Here is a 15,370-nt window from a genome sequence, read left to right as displayed (position 1 = left end):
GTGCATAATGTGGTTCAGTGTATACCTATAATCTCTGACACAAAGAGAGGCAGAAAGACTTGTTGAGTAGTGTGGATCTCTGCACAGCTGAGGAGGGAATTGATTTCAATTGCCCTTAAAAATAAAGGTAATGTTATAATAGTTGCAAATTAACAATAATTTACAATACTTACGAATAAAGGTAAATCCAGTGGACTTTACTCCGCTGAAAACCTCATGAAAGTGTATTTGCAGTCAGTTCCTAGCTTATTTTATTATTTATTGCATAAAAAACCTCAATGTAGCTACCAATGAAGCAGTCTTTACAGCTTACCAAGTGTCTAACATTCCAGCTAAAAAGAACTGTGCCAGTAGACCCGGTCAAATTTTGGACCACAGCATTAAAAGTAATTTTTGGTATTTTGAAAGAGAGTTGATACTGCTGCATCCTTGAACAAAAAGTTGAGTGGAATGGTACTTGGACTGAAAGAGGCATCCCCATCCTGATGCTTTGCTGTCCAAGAGATTTGATCTTGTGATGGTTCAGGAAGTTGTCCTGGGTATCTTTACATAGGGTAAAGGCTGGAGTAAAAGTGGTGTTTGAAGATGGGCTGTCACACTGAATCCAGCTCCCCCTTCCTGTGCTTGCTTGGGTTCCCTGACTGTCAGGCATAGCAGCTGTTGTGCTGTAGGAGGTGGTGGGAGAGAAGGTAAAGGAGGCCTGGGCGAGGGATGGAGCCAGTGGGCCCTGAGGCACAGCAGGGCCAGGATGTGTCAGCTGACAAGGTCATGGAGATGGAAGCATTAGAACAGTATGGTAACTGTAGCCTGTGGTTTTGTTATTGTGTGTCTCTGGAAGGCAAGCATAATAACATAATACTGTGATACTTAATTTACCGACTTGATCCACACATCACTGACCTTTTCCTCTGGTATGCAAATGCAGTTTTTAAAGCTCATTAAAAAAGCAACTCTTCCTAATGTGTACCAAAGATGCAACATATGTGGTGCCTAAGCTCATTACATTAGGAAAGTCTTGTAAAACTCTTTACAGTCTAATAATTTTAACTCTTAAACCTCAAACGTAATTTCAAATTATACTCTAAAAAAATAATTTTAATTAAAACCTCTTCAGGTTGAGTTTAATAATGTGATTGCTTCTCAGGTAGCTTTATTTCAGATGTTGGTATAGAATAAGGACAAACATTCTCTGCATCCTTTTTCTTTTAATCATCTCTTGACAAATGCGTTGTCTATTGTAGTCCATTTCTACTTGGACATGTGAAAGCTTTGCTGTAAGTTTTATTTTATTTGTATGCATGCTTGACAGAGAAGCCAACTCAGCTCAGTGAGTGAGTACCTGCTACCTTTGGACCTATAAGAAAAGAAAAGAGAATGTAGGGATTATGTCACATGGTGGAGAGACATTGACCATCAAGAAGCTTTGCCTGCTTTTTCAGTTTTTGTCTCACAAATGAAATTGAAAAAAATGAAAAACCAAAATAATAATAATAAAAAAACCCAAGTAAAAGGAAGTATTTCTTAATGAGCTATGGGATTTGGACATTTGAAATTTTTTAACTGTCAAGTTCAAAACTTTCTTACACTGCAAAGCATTTCCTCCTGCATTTTGACAGCTCCCTTAATTAAAATCTAAACTGAAATGTTGCTGAGAATACATAATCTCTTTATATACCTTTCCTGAACTCCGTGGTTGTTTGTGACTATGCCAGAAAAAAACAAGCCCATAAAACTAATAAAATCTAGTTTGGTGTTTAAATGACTTCACAGGCTACCTCCTTGTTTAAATATTACTGAAGAAACAAACATGAAGGAGGTAGTCTTAATGTGTAAAAGCAAAGAACCAAACACCACCCCTCAAAAGAAAAAATATTCTGATATCCCAGACTTCTTCCAGATGTACTAAATGGTACAAGCGGTTGATACGTGACGTTCAAGATCCTTGCTAGCAACCTGTCAGAAAAAACAGCAAGGAATTTCTATGATGAGATCACCCATGAGATGTCTGACCATAAAGTTCTTTGGGGGTGTAGGCAATGCTATTTAGACAGAATTTCACTGTGTTAACTGTCACTTCTAATTAGGAATACTACACTTAGTGCCCACCTTCACAAAGAGAATTGGCTAATCAGGAACTGTTAACAGCTCAGGAAGAAATCAGTACTATTTTGGGCAAGCCGGTCTATCTGTCTCCAACATTTGCTTCTCTACAAAATGTGGACAATGTTATATCTATGTTATATCTACCTCACAGAGTGTTAAGGGCAGAATTTTTTTTTTTTTAAACAGAACAATAGAAAGTGGTGTTATTTGCGAAATGGTTTTTTTTTAATACTTAAAGAAATGGTATGTATTTACCTTGATGGAAAGTCAGTGTGAGAGCACCTGAGGCATGGTATTTGAAAAACTCTTCATGCTTTCTTCAGTTTTAAAATGTTATGCTTCTGTGAGTGTTTATGTGTAGTGCACTGCCAGGAAGAGAGAACTGAGCTTGCCATGCAGAGGTACCAGAAGCAGCGTAAGTGCACAAGCCTAGCTTGCTATCTGGGGTAATTAGCCCTGCAGGGCTATGCTCTGTGAGATGAGAGCTATTGCAGAGATTGTGCTAAAGCTCAGCATTGTATTTGTTGGTATGCCCTTTGTGCCTTAGTTTCCAATCTTAAAATCTTGGCTCAAAGGAGATTAAAAGTTAATTCACTGCTGTTTCGTAACGCATATATATACACGGCCGGAATTAAGGTTGCATGGGCAGCATTAAATGACATTTTTAAACTTCTGAGTGTTTTTACTTAACAATCTTATTAAGTCACTTAATGAATTATTTGAAATGTAGTAAGTCTTCGAGCCATCCAACTAAATGTTTTGAAAGAGAGCTTTAACCCATTAAATAAAAGAGGATTATGTATGTAACTAGCTACAAGTGGGATCTTTCAAGGATAATTGAATTTCTGTCAAATGTTCTCTGTTACATCCTGGTTTAAGAATGGTAGCATTTTGTGCTTCCCTGGGGGTAGAATTATTCTATAGTGAGCTTGGGGTATCTCAAGTTAAAATCAGCTTATTTCAAGAGAATAGCCTTTTTTTTTTGTTGTAACATTTTTTAAAAGCTACTCATCTTCATCTAAACAGAAGCCACTCATTCACCGATTAGTCTTAACTGTTTAAACCTATTTATTAGCTGTGGTTTGCAAATCCATCTAGCATTTGTCTTTAAGAAATCTTATATCTAGTTTTTGCTACCTTTATTAAATTAGTTTAGAAAAATACAAAGCAATTTGCAGCTTACACCAGTGTTTCTGTTTGATTAGAAAAATTATTATTTTTATTACTGTTCCAGTATTTCAAAGTACTATTCTAGTACTCACACTGTAATGCATTCCATTTTTAATTTCAACTTTGTAGCTGAAATCATCGAAGATGGGACATACCCCATTACTTGAATATACTTGCAAGCTTTCAGAGGTTAAACACTTATGGTCTATGCATAATCAATGTGTATGGTAGTGCAATTAATGTTAACTTTAATGAAATGCATGAATATTTAAAACTTAATGAATTTGACTTTACAGCACGCTTTACAGCCTGGCTCACATATGTGAACAGTATTGACTGTTGGCCTCTGGATGTCAGCAGTGTATCACAAAATTCCTGTAATCAGCCGCTGTTTTCATGCTTCCTCCCAGAACTATCTGTGACTTGTGGTCTCTGCCCACCTCCAGAACACCCAGTGCTTTTTCCTCTTATAAATTATTCACTTACTCTGTACCAATTAGTTCTACCAGTTGCTAGGTTTGTTATCAAGTTAAGCTTCAAGACAAGAACCTGAACTCAATGAGTGATTAAAAATTTATTAGCAGAGATGATTAAATATGCAGATAGTCTGTGAAGCTTGTTCTTGAAACCATTATATTACTTTTTTAATACTAATGATTTGTATAATTAATTTTATAAAAGCCTGAAAGTCTTTTAAAAAAATTCAGAGTAGGACATAAAAGGGAAGAGATTAAATGCAGAGGAGGCAGTGAACCTGAGCATTAAAACAGCTCATTCACATGTATAGGCAATAAAGTGATTTCCTTACAGGAATAGTTTGTGGTTTTTCTCCCCCTCTGCTAAGTTGATTATTTTATTAATCTTCTAAGCAATTTGGGAAAACTCTTACCAACTAGTGAGTCGTATTTTCAAAATAGAACTTGATGTGATTAACACTGATAATACAGATGATTCCCCTAAACTTTACATTTAAAACTATCAAGATGCAGTTCCTGGGACGTCTAAGCACGTGCTGGACTTAAGCATGTGAGGAGCCCTAGGGCTTCCATGGGAAGGAAGGTACAGGTGCATTAATGCCACAGGGTGCCACTGGGCAGTGTGGCCAGTGCCAGGTGAAGTTTCCAAGGGAGGGGTTGCCCTCACACCATGTTTCTGAGGGGGTGTGGGCGGTGAGCCACTCACGGCTGTGCCCGTGGCAGCAGCCAGGCCTGTTTGGGGTGTGGGCAGCAGGGCCTCTCCAGAGCCCCCCGTGAGGGGGAGCAGCCTGGCGCTGTTGGACCCGCAGGGCTGGCTCAGGAGATGGGCCTGTCCTCCTTTCCATGGGGGAAAGAAAACAAATGACTTTACTGCCCCTTAAGGGAGTAGCTGGAGCGGAAGTCAGTCCTGGGGCCAGGCTTCTTGCCTTCCCATGTTCCTGAGAGAAGCGAGTCCTCAAGGCAGCAGCTATGGCTGCGGGGAGTGCAGGTGGATGGTGCCCGGCAAGGGTGCTGACATGGAACAGTTTTTGGCATCTGCTGGTACGTGCGGTGGGGTGTGAGTTGGTTTGTGGTACCTCTGTGAGAGGGTTTGGGAGGTAATGAGACGTGGCCACACACTGGGAGCTGAAGTGGGCTGGGGACATGAGGGAGGCTTAGGCATGAGCTGTGGGCTGCCATCCCAGCAGGGCAGGCAGGGTGGGGCAGGCAGCACAACTCAGCACTCCGCAGCAGGGACAGCCAAAGCTCTCTGTTCTCCCCCTCTCCTTCCAGCTCTCCCTGGTGCAGTGCCACCAAAGACCAAGGCTGATAACCCCAGGCACACCACAGGAGTGAGTTGCTGTGGATGAGGCTTGAAGGAAGGTGAAGGCCTGCCCCAGCTTCTCCTGGGAGGCCTGGAAGAGGAGGCTGCGAGCAGCCCAGCTGCCTGGAAAAGCAGCAGCTGCCCCTCAGGTGATGCTGATGAGCCCCACCAGCTGGAAACTGTCAGAGTTAATGAGTTGCCCTTAATAAATATGTGGGGGTCTGGGTTTGGATAGTAGGTGTGTCATATGTTGAGGTTTGTATGAATAGTGAGTGAACTTGTTTATTTTTTTAAGACTGAGTTTTTGAGATGGGAAGGGAAAATGAGTGGAGGGTGTCACGTATATGTTTGTTGCGTTTTTTAGTTTCTCTCTTCTTTTTATAAATTAGAGTGCCTTTGTTCTCAAGTACTACGCTCTATGTAGTAGTATTTAGGCCTCAGTTCCATGAAGTGCAATGTGTGTTTCTAGCCCTGACTGTAGAAGGAAACAGAACTGTAGCTCAGACTTCACTAGAGTGAGACCCAACAACAGTGTTGTGTTGCTGTGCCCACTGAGCTTGCATGGCTAGGAGCTCAGTGGGGAGGATAAGTGTAAGTAAAAATGATTGTTCTTTAGGTAAAATAGAAGGTGTGACTCTTTGATGGTGAGAAATTAAGACTGTGACCTAGGAGCTGCCTTAGCAGAATGCAATCTCAAGAAGCGTTGCTGCAGTGCTCTTGGAGATGCACTGACTTGGATGTACAACTGTCCTTGCTCCTTTTTCTTGCTCTGAGATAACTCAAAACACCACTTTTGACAGAGATACTTCAGCTTCTTCTATAGCAGTCACCTACTTGGGGACAGGGAAGAAGCAGAGGAAAAAGCATTAGCTAGAGCAAGAATGTTGATAGAAAAAAGTTGAGAGCGCATTGACCGAGGTGCTTCCTGCTTTTCTCCTTGTGGCTGAAGCTGAACAAAGGATGAGTGTTTGGTCTCCCATTCCTGAATAAGGCATGGAATGCTATGTTGCTATGTGAGGTCGTAAGTTTAGACTGGTTTTTAATGTCAATGAAAACTTTCTAAAATGAAAAGAATCCTTAAACGGAGGGAAATGAAATATATAATTTCAAATCCCTTTGCAATGTGAGAGAATGCAGGTGGGAGAAAAAAAGCACATGAAGCTTTCACAGGTTGGGGTTTTTTTGGTTTTTTTTTTTGTTAATTTGTAGTTTGATGTGGTAATTTTTTAACAAAAAAGCTTGTTCTGCTAAATAATGTGGAACTTTGCAATTGCCAAATCTGCAGCCTATGCTAAATGTTTAAGTTCTGGGAAATAACTCATGGAAAAATATCTTCTGATGATGGATGTGAGGTCAACTATGCAAACTAAAATATTTTTTCCCCAGTTACATGGTATAGGGCTGTGGTGCTCAGACCATATGCATAGCTAGTTATTTTTAGGCATTTAAGGAGAATGTAAAGGAGGTGATATGTGTGGGAGGGTGGAAGGGTACTGAGAGAATTTTAAGAGATGCTAACACTTGGAACAACAATAGCTATGCCGTTGGAGTGATTTTTCCTAACCTGTGCACATCACGTCTGGAGGGGTTTGCTTCTGTACTGAACAATTAATGAAGTCCTCATTTCTGAAATGATGCATGTACTTTGTGTGCTGTGCATAGTGCTATGGATTTCAGTATGCTTAAGATAATGTGTGTAAGTGTTGGCAGGATCAGAGTCAAAGATGTCAAAAATAACTTGGAGGGCTTGTGGAAATTCACAAAGTGTAATAAGGTGATACTTCAATTGGTGCTGAAGTGGAAATTGTAGCTGGTATTACATTTAATGATGGACTGTGGTCACTGGGTTCACTGTGACTGAACAATATCCATCTCTATTTTTGAGGTAAATGAAGAGCAGTGTATGAGGTTGAACTAAAAATTAAGAATGGTTTTCTCTTGTACATTGATATTGCTGTTTATGCTTATTATCCTGTATTGTGTGTGCATAAGAAAAAAAAAAAAAACCTCTCAAAAAACCCAACCAAACCTCCCCCATTCTGGCCCTTAGCTTTCCTGCAGGTAAGAACTTGCAGTAGGAATCTATATATGAAGTGGCTTTGGCCTTGTGAAAGATGTATGACACTTTTTCTTTAAAAGTTCTTCATCCCTTATCACTATAGAACTAAAAACCATTAGAGGAGTGATCTAATTGTTTCTGTTTCTTTGCTAGAAATAAAACTAATGTGCTAATCTAGAGGACCAGCAGTATAGGTGATGCTTAAAAGGGCTTTCCTGTGGAAAAGAAGTACACCTGAATTGTATTACCCTTTGGTAGAGATAATGGAAGTTTGTTGCAAACAAATTCTAGGTTGTTCTGTGGTGAAGTGAAATGCTTATTTGTCTGCAGGAATATGTGTTCCACTTCTGCTTCTACTTCCACTTGAAATAAGGCCATATCACTCAGCATGGATTTAGAAACACAGGGAAGAATGAAGATGCTTTTGCCATCACATTTATCCAAGGAGTTGCAAGACTGTTAACTATTGATGTTCTTCTCGGCTTTCAACTTATGTTGTGTTCTGTATATAATTATTTCTAATTATATTTTATTAGTTGCAAAAATTAATCTCTCAAGTATTTTTTTTCAGTTATTTTCCTAGATATTTTCCTATAGAAAAGAGGTTTGTAAGTTCTCTGAGCAAATTTTTGATGTAATCTGGAAGCAGCATTGGTTCTGTATCTACAGTTGCTTAATCTAGCGCTGGAAGCATGGTATTTAATGGATTCATGCACATGTACTGTTTAGGATGTTTGCAAAGTTGTAACAGTAGGAGAAATGTGTATTTGATCTTATACAGACTCTTCACAAATAAATGTGATGGTGGAGAAATTCTGCTATATTAGGTTATACAGACAAAAAAAACCCCCATCAGTCTTGAGGTAACTGACCATCTTTATAGTGGTGTGGTTTGCTTTTTAGTATATCAGAGTGCTTGCGGGGAGCACAAGAGAAGAAAAACTAAACAAATAGGGATCTCCTAAGAAGAGAACAGTGATGATGGATCTGGAGGAAACAAGTTCCAAGTAACAGCTAGAGAACTATGGCAGTTTAGCCAAGTGATCTGTGGCAGTTTGAACCCTGAAAAGCAGAAAAGTGAATGAGAAGATGAAATGGAATACATTTGAAAAGAACAGCTACTTCAGCTGCAGGGGCAGGGGAAGAGTCTTAATCTGTTTGTCCCATAATTGAGACATTCTTTCAGGGATGTGTATGAATCTGAAAATCCTCACCAGTTCTGTCAGTGACTTGTGGAGTCACATGAAGCAGTTCTGAGTAAGTGAAGCACTGGTATTTTTACTGGAAAATTTTCAAACCATCACTCAGCCAGATGTTGTAGGGGAGATTTTGTTCTGAGAGGTTTGTGTGTATTATCTGAATCTAAACATCTTATGCTCTGCCTAACAGAAACAGTATAAACTGGAGACAGGTGGAAAGATGGTGAGACAAAGAAGTGAGGTGTACACATTGTATGGGTTGCAATTATGAGGCCTGAGCAAAGATGAAGAGACTAATAAGAAGTCTTATTTCTATTTACTAATATGGCATCATTTGGTTATGGTATGTAATTGTAATTAAAATGCAGCTGTCTTGTGACTCTTTTCTGGCTTAGGTTTCTTATGCTGAAGATATGGATCTACACTTGTTAGGAGTTAGCTTTGACAATTGTTACTTGAAAGTTTCATTGGAAGCTGACTTTGAAGTGTTGAAGTATTTGAATGTGCTGTGAAGTTTACTTTTAAACTTTACTGTGATATCTCTGCTGAAGAGTAGCTTAGATATTTTTAAAAAAAGTAGAAAGGTGGAAATCACATATGTAAGCATGTTAACTTCTTATTAAAAGAAATCATTCCAGGAGACCTCATTAAGCCAGGACGATATTCTAAAAGTGAATATGCATGTTGACAGCTACACCCATAAATTTGAAAACTGCAAACATGTTCAGCATAAAAGCCATTTTTGAAAAAAGCTGTTGCTCTGCCCTTGTACTAATTTAAGAATTTTTCATTCATTCTGATTTTTATAGTTTCTTTTCACATATATAACTGGGACAGTTTAAAAGTGCTTTATAGAATCTTTCATGATGTCCCAGACTTCATGATGCAGATGATTATTTTTAAAAATGCACGCTTTACATACAGGCTCAAAGTATCAAATAAGCTCAATAATTCCATTCTTTTCTTTTTTAAACAAACAACCTGTCTATAAACTGTACCTCTGTACAGTGCTCTTGCAAAGAATTTCTGTGTCCCAGGAATCATAATGTGAGTTTAGAGTGCTTGGCTCTAGCAGTAGGTTGGGTGAAGAGGTTCTTGTGTTCTATTCCTGCTCTATCTGGACATATAATAGTCCTCACAGGCAGCACAAGATCATCTCAAACAATCTCTTCTTTTGGTGCCTTTCTGCCAGAGGACATTCAAGGTACACCCATATTTAAGATGGTTTCAGTAAGGTAGGGATTTCATATCGATGCAGTTGGTAGAAGTGTAATTGGTACAGAGGGAGACAAGTATTCTGCCTGTGGATGTAGATTCTCAGGCAAAATAAACAATCAGTCCTGACCTCAGGTTTGTTTTCTCACTGGTGTGGGAGGAAGGAGGAGGAACAAATCACTTGGTCTGCTTTGTGTGGGTGGAACCAAGATGTTATTTAGAAGATAGAATAATTTTAAGTGAAGATCAGTAATGAGAAATCCCACCAGAAAGAGCACAGGAAGATGGCAAAAAGTCATCAGGTGATGGAGACGATCTGAGCAAGGGACAAGACCATGGGTTGAAATGGTTCTTGGGCATTAAGAAACACAAAATATGATTTTTTTTTTGTTTTTTTTTTTAAGGGAGGTGGGTCCCTTTTTTTGAGTAGGTAGGTATTTTTGTGGTTACTTTTCATATCTAAAATGTGTGTGTACAACCTAATTACTTGTATGTTGTCATATTTAGCAAATAGCTTCTAGGTTCTACATGATAATATTTTGTTTGCTTGGGAAGGATTTGCAATTCATGCTTAAATGTATGTTGCCTCAGATCTTCTGACAAACAGCCAGGACTATGTTGTTTCCCCTACTACTTAAATTAAAATGCTTTTCATAGAAAATATACTTCTCTGAATTTCTATCTGTGCAGTGATGTAATAAGGAACAGGAGAGAGAGAAATTGTGCCAAAAATAATTTGATGACACTTGAGATGAATCAGTACCTTGCCAATGGAAACAGTATTTATGAGAGAGATTTTGATACATCGACTGACCTCTGTCATAGTGTGGTGGTTCAAAACTTTTGATAGGTAAATAGTATGTTTACACTGATGATAAATGAAAGACAGAGATAGTACTACCTTCAAGGATTCACATTAATATGTGCATGTTCATATATTGACAGGACTCCCCTTAAGACTTTGTCTTCACAGCCAAAACCCCCAGTTTTGCTACAGAAAGGCTGTCAGGTACTTTGCACTGCAGAAAATAAATCTGCACAGAGTAAAGGAAGCCATAAAAACTACAGAGTTCCTGGACAGTACTGACACAGAAGCTTTCTAAGGAAATTAATTGCTGACATAGTTGTGCTGTTTCTTGCCTTCTCCAGTCTAACTGAATGCAAGCTCCTCAAACAGGCTTTTATTAGTGAATATTAGTGGAAACCATCTGGTAAAGTAGAATCTGTACAAAGTACTTCTTTATGTCTAATTAGTCTCAAACAGATTTTCATCTCTCATTATACTATATGTTATTTGTGGGTAGTGGGAAGAAGAAGAATAAGAGCAAATTGATATCTCAATCAAGTGTATCAGTAGCAGTTTTCAGTGAATCCCAGCATATTACTACTTTCCTGTGTATTGAATTAGACTGCTGCCTCAATTTTATTATTTGTAATGCATTCTGGTATCTTTGATATGAGCAGGGCAGGGAAACAACCCTCAGTCTGAGTGGGTTGTTGTTTCTTTCTTTGTTTTGTTTGGTTGGTTTTTTAATGTTTTTTTGTTTTGTTTTTGTGGGGTTTTTTGTTGTTGTTTTTAAATTTTTTGGGGGTTTTTTTGTGTAATAAAAAGTCTAAACCAAACTTTATTCATCCAAATTTCAGTGTCCAAAGAAGGGCCATGAAGATGGTGAAGGGTCTGGAGGGGGAAGCCTTTTAAGGAGCAGCTGAGGTCAACCTGGAGAAGGGGAGACCTCATTTCAGTCTTCAACATCTTCATGAGGGGAGGTGGAGAGACAAGGAGTGATCTCTTCACTCTTTTGACCAGTGACAGGACCTGAGGGAATGGTGTGAACCTGAATCAGGGGCAGTTTAGGCTGGATATCAGGGAAATGTTTGTCACCCAGGGGGCAGTTGGGCACTGGAACAGGCTCCCCAGGGAAGTGGTCACAGCACCAAGCCTGACAGAGTTCACGAAGCCTTTGGAAAATACTCTTGGGCACATGGTGTGACTCTTGGGGAGGGTTCTGTGCAGGGCTGAGAGCTGGACTTGATGATCCTGATGGATCCCTTCCAACTCAGCTTATTCTGTGATTTTATGCATAGGAGATTCTCTATGTAGTAGAAACCCAAGAAAAAAATGATGCTTCGAAGAGTAGTGGCTTTTGCACGTTGTTCTCAACTGACATTTCCAGAATCATATCATGACTACACCCTGGACTTCCGATGGGAAATCTCAAATATTACTGTCCAGTTTTTGAACTTGGGATAGACACAATGACAGCTCTAGACAAGGGCAACTAACAGGTTAGGAAAAAGAGTAGTGGCAGAGAAAGGTTGAGAGCGATGCTGTATGAGGATAAACAGCACTGGCACTGAAGAAGGGAAAAAAAGCACTGTAGCCTACAGCCAGAAACACGTTAGTTTGACCTAAACGTTTCTGCGTTGCCTGGTGTTTGTGCTGGAAAAACATCTTTAGAAGGAAGAACAATAAAGGCTTATCATATCAAGTTGATGAATGTGGAATAAATATAGTGTTTACAATTTTTTGTGGAAGATTTTCAGTTTTCCTCTGCTGACCAAAAAAGAGTAGAATTTTCTGCAGACGTAATAGAGAGCAGGAGTACATGAAACTGTGAAAGAGTACCAAAGAAGTAGGTGCCTGCACTGAGGTGTCTTGCACTTAAAAATTGAGATATCTGCCAGTTCATTTACTGCTGATCCTGGTGACAGATGGAAAAGAATCATGCTGCTGTGGTACACTGAGGTCAGAGGAGGTGTGCTTTTAGTCATTTGCTTTTTACTGAAACATTAGCCAAACTATTTTTAAGATGGCAAGCTCAAAAATAATTCCATGAACATGTTCAAGTGTTAGACTCTTGGTACCCAGCAGGACATCTTCTGAAGTATAACCTATGTACTCTGTATGTACTAACAGAGCATAGCAGTGTACCAAATATATTAGTGTGCTATTAGTACATTTAATGGTATTCAGCTGTGACTATTATGTGCAGATGTTTTTATTATTATAATTCAAAGCATATTATGTCTTTGAGTAAGCATTCATGGTTGTTTTTTTTTCCTGCCGCATAGAGGAGTTAGTCAAATAAGTAAACAGTGATGGTTTTATACAGACCAACAGATCTTTAAGTCACGCATTATACCTAGACAAATATCTTCTCATGTAGTGGTTTGGTTTGGGGTATTTTTTTTTTTTTGTTGTTTGGGTTTTTTTGTTGTGTGTGGGATTTTTTGTTTTGTTTTGGGGGGTTTTTTATTGTTTGGTTTTGGTTTTTATGTGGTTTGGTTTTGGTTTTTTTTTTTTTTTTGGTGCAACACAAGTTGCCCTTGTATCAGAGAAGAAAATAGATGGAACTGGGGAACTGAGCAAATATGATCATATGGCAGCATATCCTAACATATTCTTCTGGATTCTGCTGTGGAAATAATAGCAGTTAACTTTATGTTATAAAATTGGTTCTATATCTAGGTCCACTTTCTTAAGGATAGTTTAAAAAAACATAAACCTTTTAGTATTGATTTCATATCTAGTCAAAACTACCTAGATGTGTACAGTTCCTTGTTAAACCTTTTCCAGTTAGCTTACTTTAATTTTTCAGTAATTTGGTTTATAATTGGAGGTACAGGCCCATGCAGATTAGTTAAAGGGTATTATTTCTTTTGGGTCAAAGAATAATTTTCATGTATCCTCTCTCCTGTGAAACCTTCTGCCCCAAACTCCTGCATCTGGAAAACAGTTAATGATTGAGGTAGAAATGCAAGCTGACTGGTTCTACAGCAGAGATGGAGAAAGCACAGTGGAGCCCTAAGAAATGAGATTAAACAATTTGAAAAGTGGAGTACCCTTTGCCTTTGGAAACAGCTACTTTGAGAGTAAGAGTTTCTCCTCACTTCATCCCCAAATAGTGGGTAGGACAGAGATGCTCATTATGATTTATGTTACTGTCTCCAAATTAAGTCAAATGGACTCAACACTCTCTTCCTACTAGTGGTCAATTTTAAATGATCTTAGGGGGAATAGGAAATAACAGCTATATGGGAGAACCCGCCCTTTTGGGTCTCCTTTTGTAACCAGTCTGTCATTAGAGACCTTCTTTCTGTGGACTGCATCTTGTCTGTTCTTAATTAGTCATAACTGGACCACAAACTGTTGGCAGCTATTTGGTCCCATTTATACTCTTGACTTCCACCCCCTCTGAGGCAAAGAGTTGCAGTTCTCATTATGTGGAGAAAGTTCTTTGTGTCTTTTTAAACATGCTTCTCAATATGCTTACCAGATGTTTATAAGCAACAAGTAGTGAGCAGGTGATGTGCTTTACTTTGGCAACTGTTACCTTATAGACATGGGTGAAACTCTCTGCTGGGAAAGAGACCAGTTGAAGAGTTGAATTGTCTCCCTTTTGAATGTTTTCTGTATTCCTCTTGGCTCTTTAATGAGGTAATCAGAGCTGCATTTAAAAGAAAAGGTTTGTGAGTATTTGGATTTACAAAGTCATGTAATATTTTGATTTTTTGTTTGTTTGTTTTCCCTTGGTTTTTTTCTTCTTCAGTTTTTAATGCTGTTTATTTTTTTCTGACCTCTGAGAATTGTGTTTTTGTAGTGGTAGCGTCTAACTGCTGACCAATCATTGCATATGCATGCCTCAGGGTTATTCTTCCCCATTACTTTGAATTTAATGACGCTTTTTTATCTCCCATTTAAAAAGAAAAAACTTGTTACTGCAGAAGTAGATTACGGATATACACAAGAGAGATGATGTCATTCTCCCTGGTGTGTTGCCTGGTGTTATCCTTGGTGTAGTCTGATATAACTTGAGTATTTTAGAAGAAAAGACATAAAATTGGGGTTGTCAGTGTTCGGAAGAAGTCCAGTGAGGCAGCAAAGATAGGACACTGTTGGATATCAAGGAAGAGGGAAAATAAATAGGATTTTTTTTGAGACAACTGGCTGGGCTGGCTTTCTAAGTCAAGAAAGGTACTGATCCTGAAAAGAAAGGCCGACAAATCTAGGTCTCTAACCAAGTGAGTGGATGAATGAAGCAGTATGAACTTTGTCTGGAAGGAGAGTGGAGCAAGAGATGGCTTGATTACAGAGAAGTTTGAAAGTAGAAACTTCTTTTTTTCTAATTTGGTTCATTGAATCATTTGTGTACACTTTTACAAATGACCAGTAAATTAAAGTTCTGAAAATTGCCATTTGTAACTATTCCAAACTGCCAGTTTGAATGGTCTGTGAAGATATCTTTCCATCCACTCCACTTCCCCTGCCACTTTCACTTAAGATTGGATCCTGATGGATAGCATCATTTTGTCACATTGTGGCACTTTATAAATAACATAATGCAGTGATGTACAGTGCACTGACAATTGCAGTTTTAGTAGCTATTGGGAAAGCTAAAAATGAACATTTTCCATAATCTAGGTAGTTTACTTTGGCGGCTGGGCTTTCTGCACATCTCCAGAATGTATTCCCATAAGATATTAAAAAAGATGTATATGTTTTTATTATATTGTGTATACACTTTGGTAGGTGTAAAATAAGTTTACATTTTAAATGGATTTGTGCTACTATCAGAGAAAAGCAAAACAAAATAAATTGATGCCAGGGGAAATGTCAGGCATGCAACACAGATTTGTTAAATAAACATTACTGTGTGGCATTAGCTAATGTTATTACTTTGTTTCCCTAGTGGCTCTTTTTTTGATTATCTGCATTTCTAAAGACTGTGCACATTTCATACACAGTAAGAACAGAGTACAAGGATTCTACTTACAAGAAGAGCCTTGCAAAAATACAGAATATGATGGCATTCTTTTATTTACAGCTCTGCAAAAGCCAGGGTTT

This window comes from Corvus cornix, chromosome 7, assembly GCF_000738735.6.
Source record: "Corvus cornix cornix isolate S_Up_H32 chromosome 7, ASM73873v5, whole genome shotgun sequence".
Taxonomy (NCBI): domain Eukaryota; kingdom Metazoa; phylum Chordata; class Aves; order Passeriformes; family Corvidae; genus Corvus; species Corvus cornix.
The sequence above is the reverse complement of the archived record's forward strand: the minus strand, read 5'-3'. Positions refer to the sequence as shown.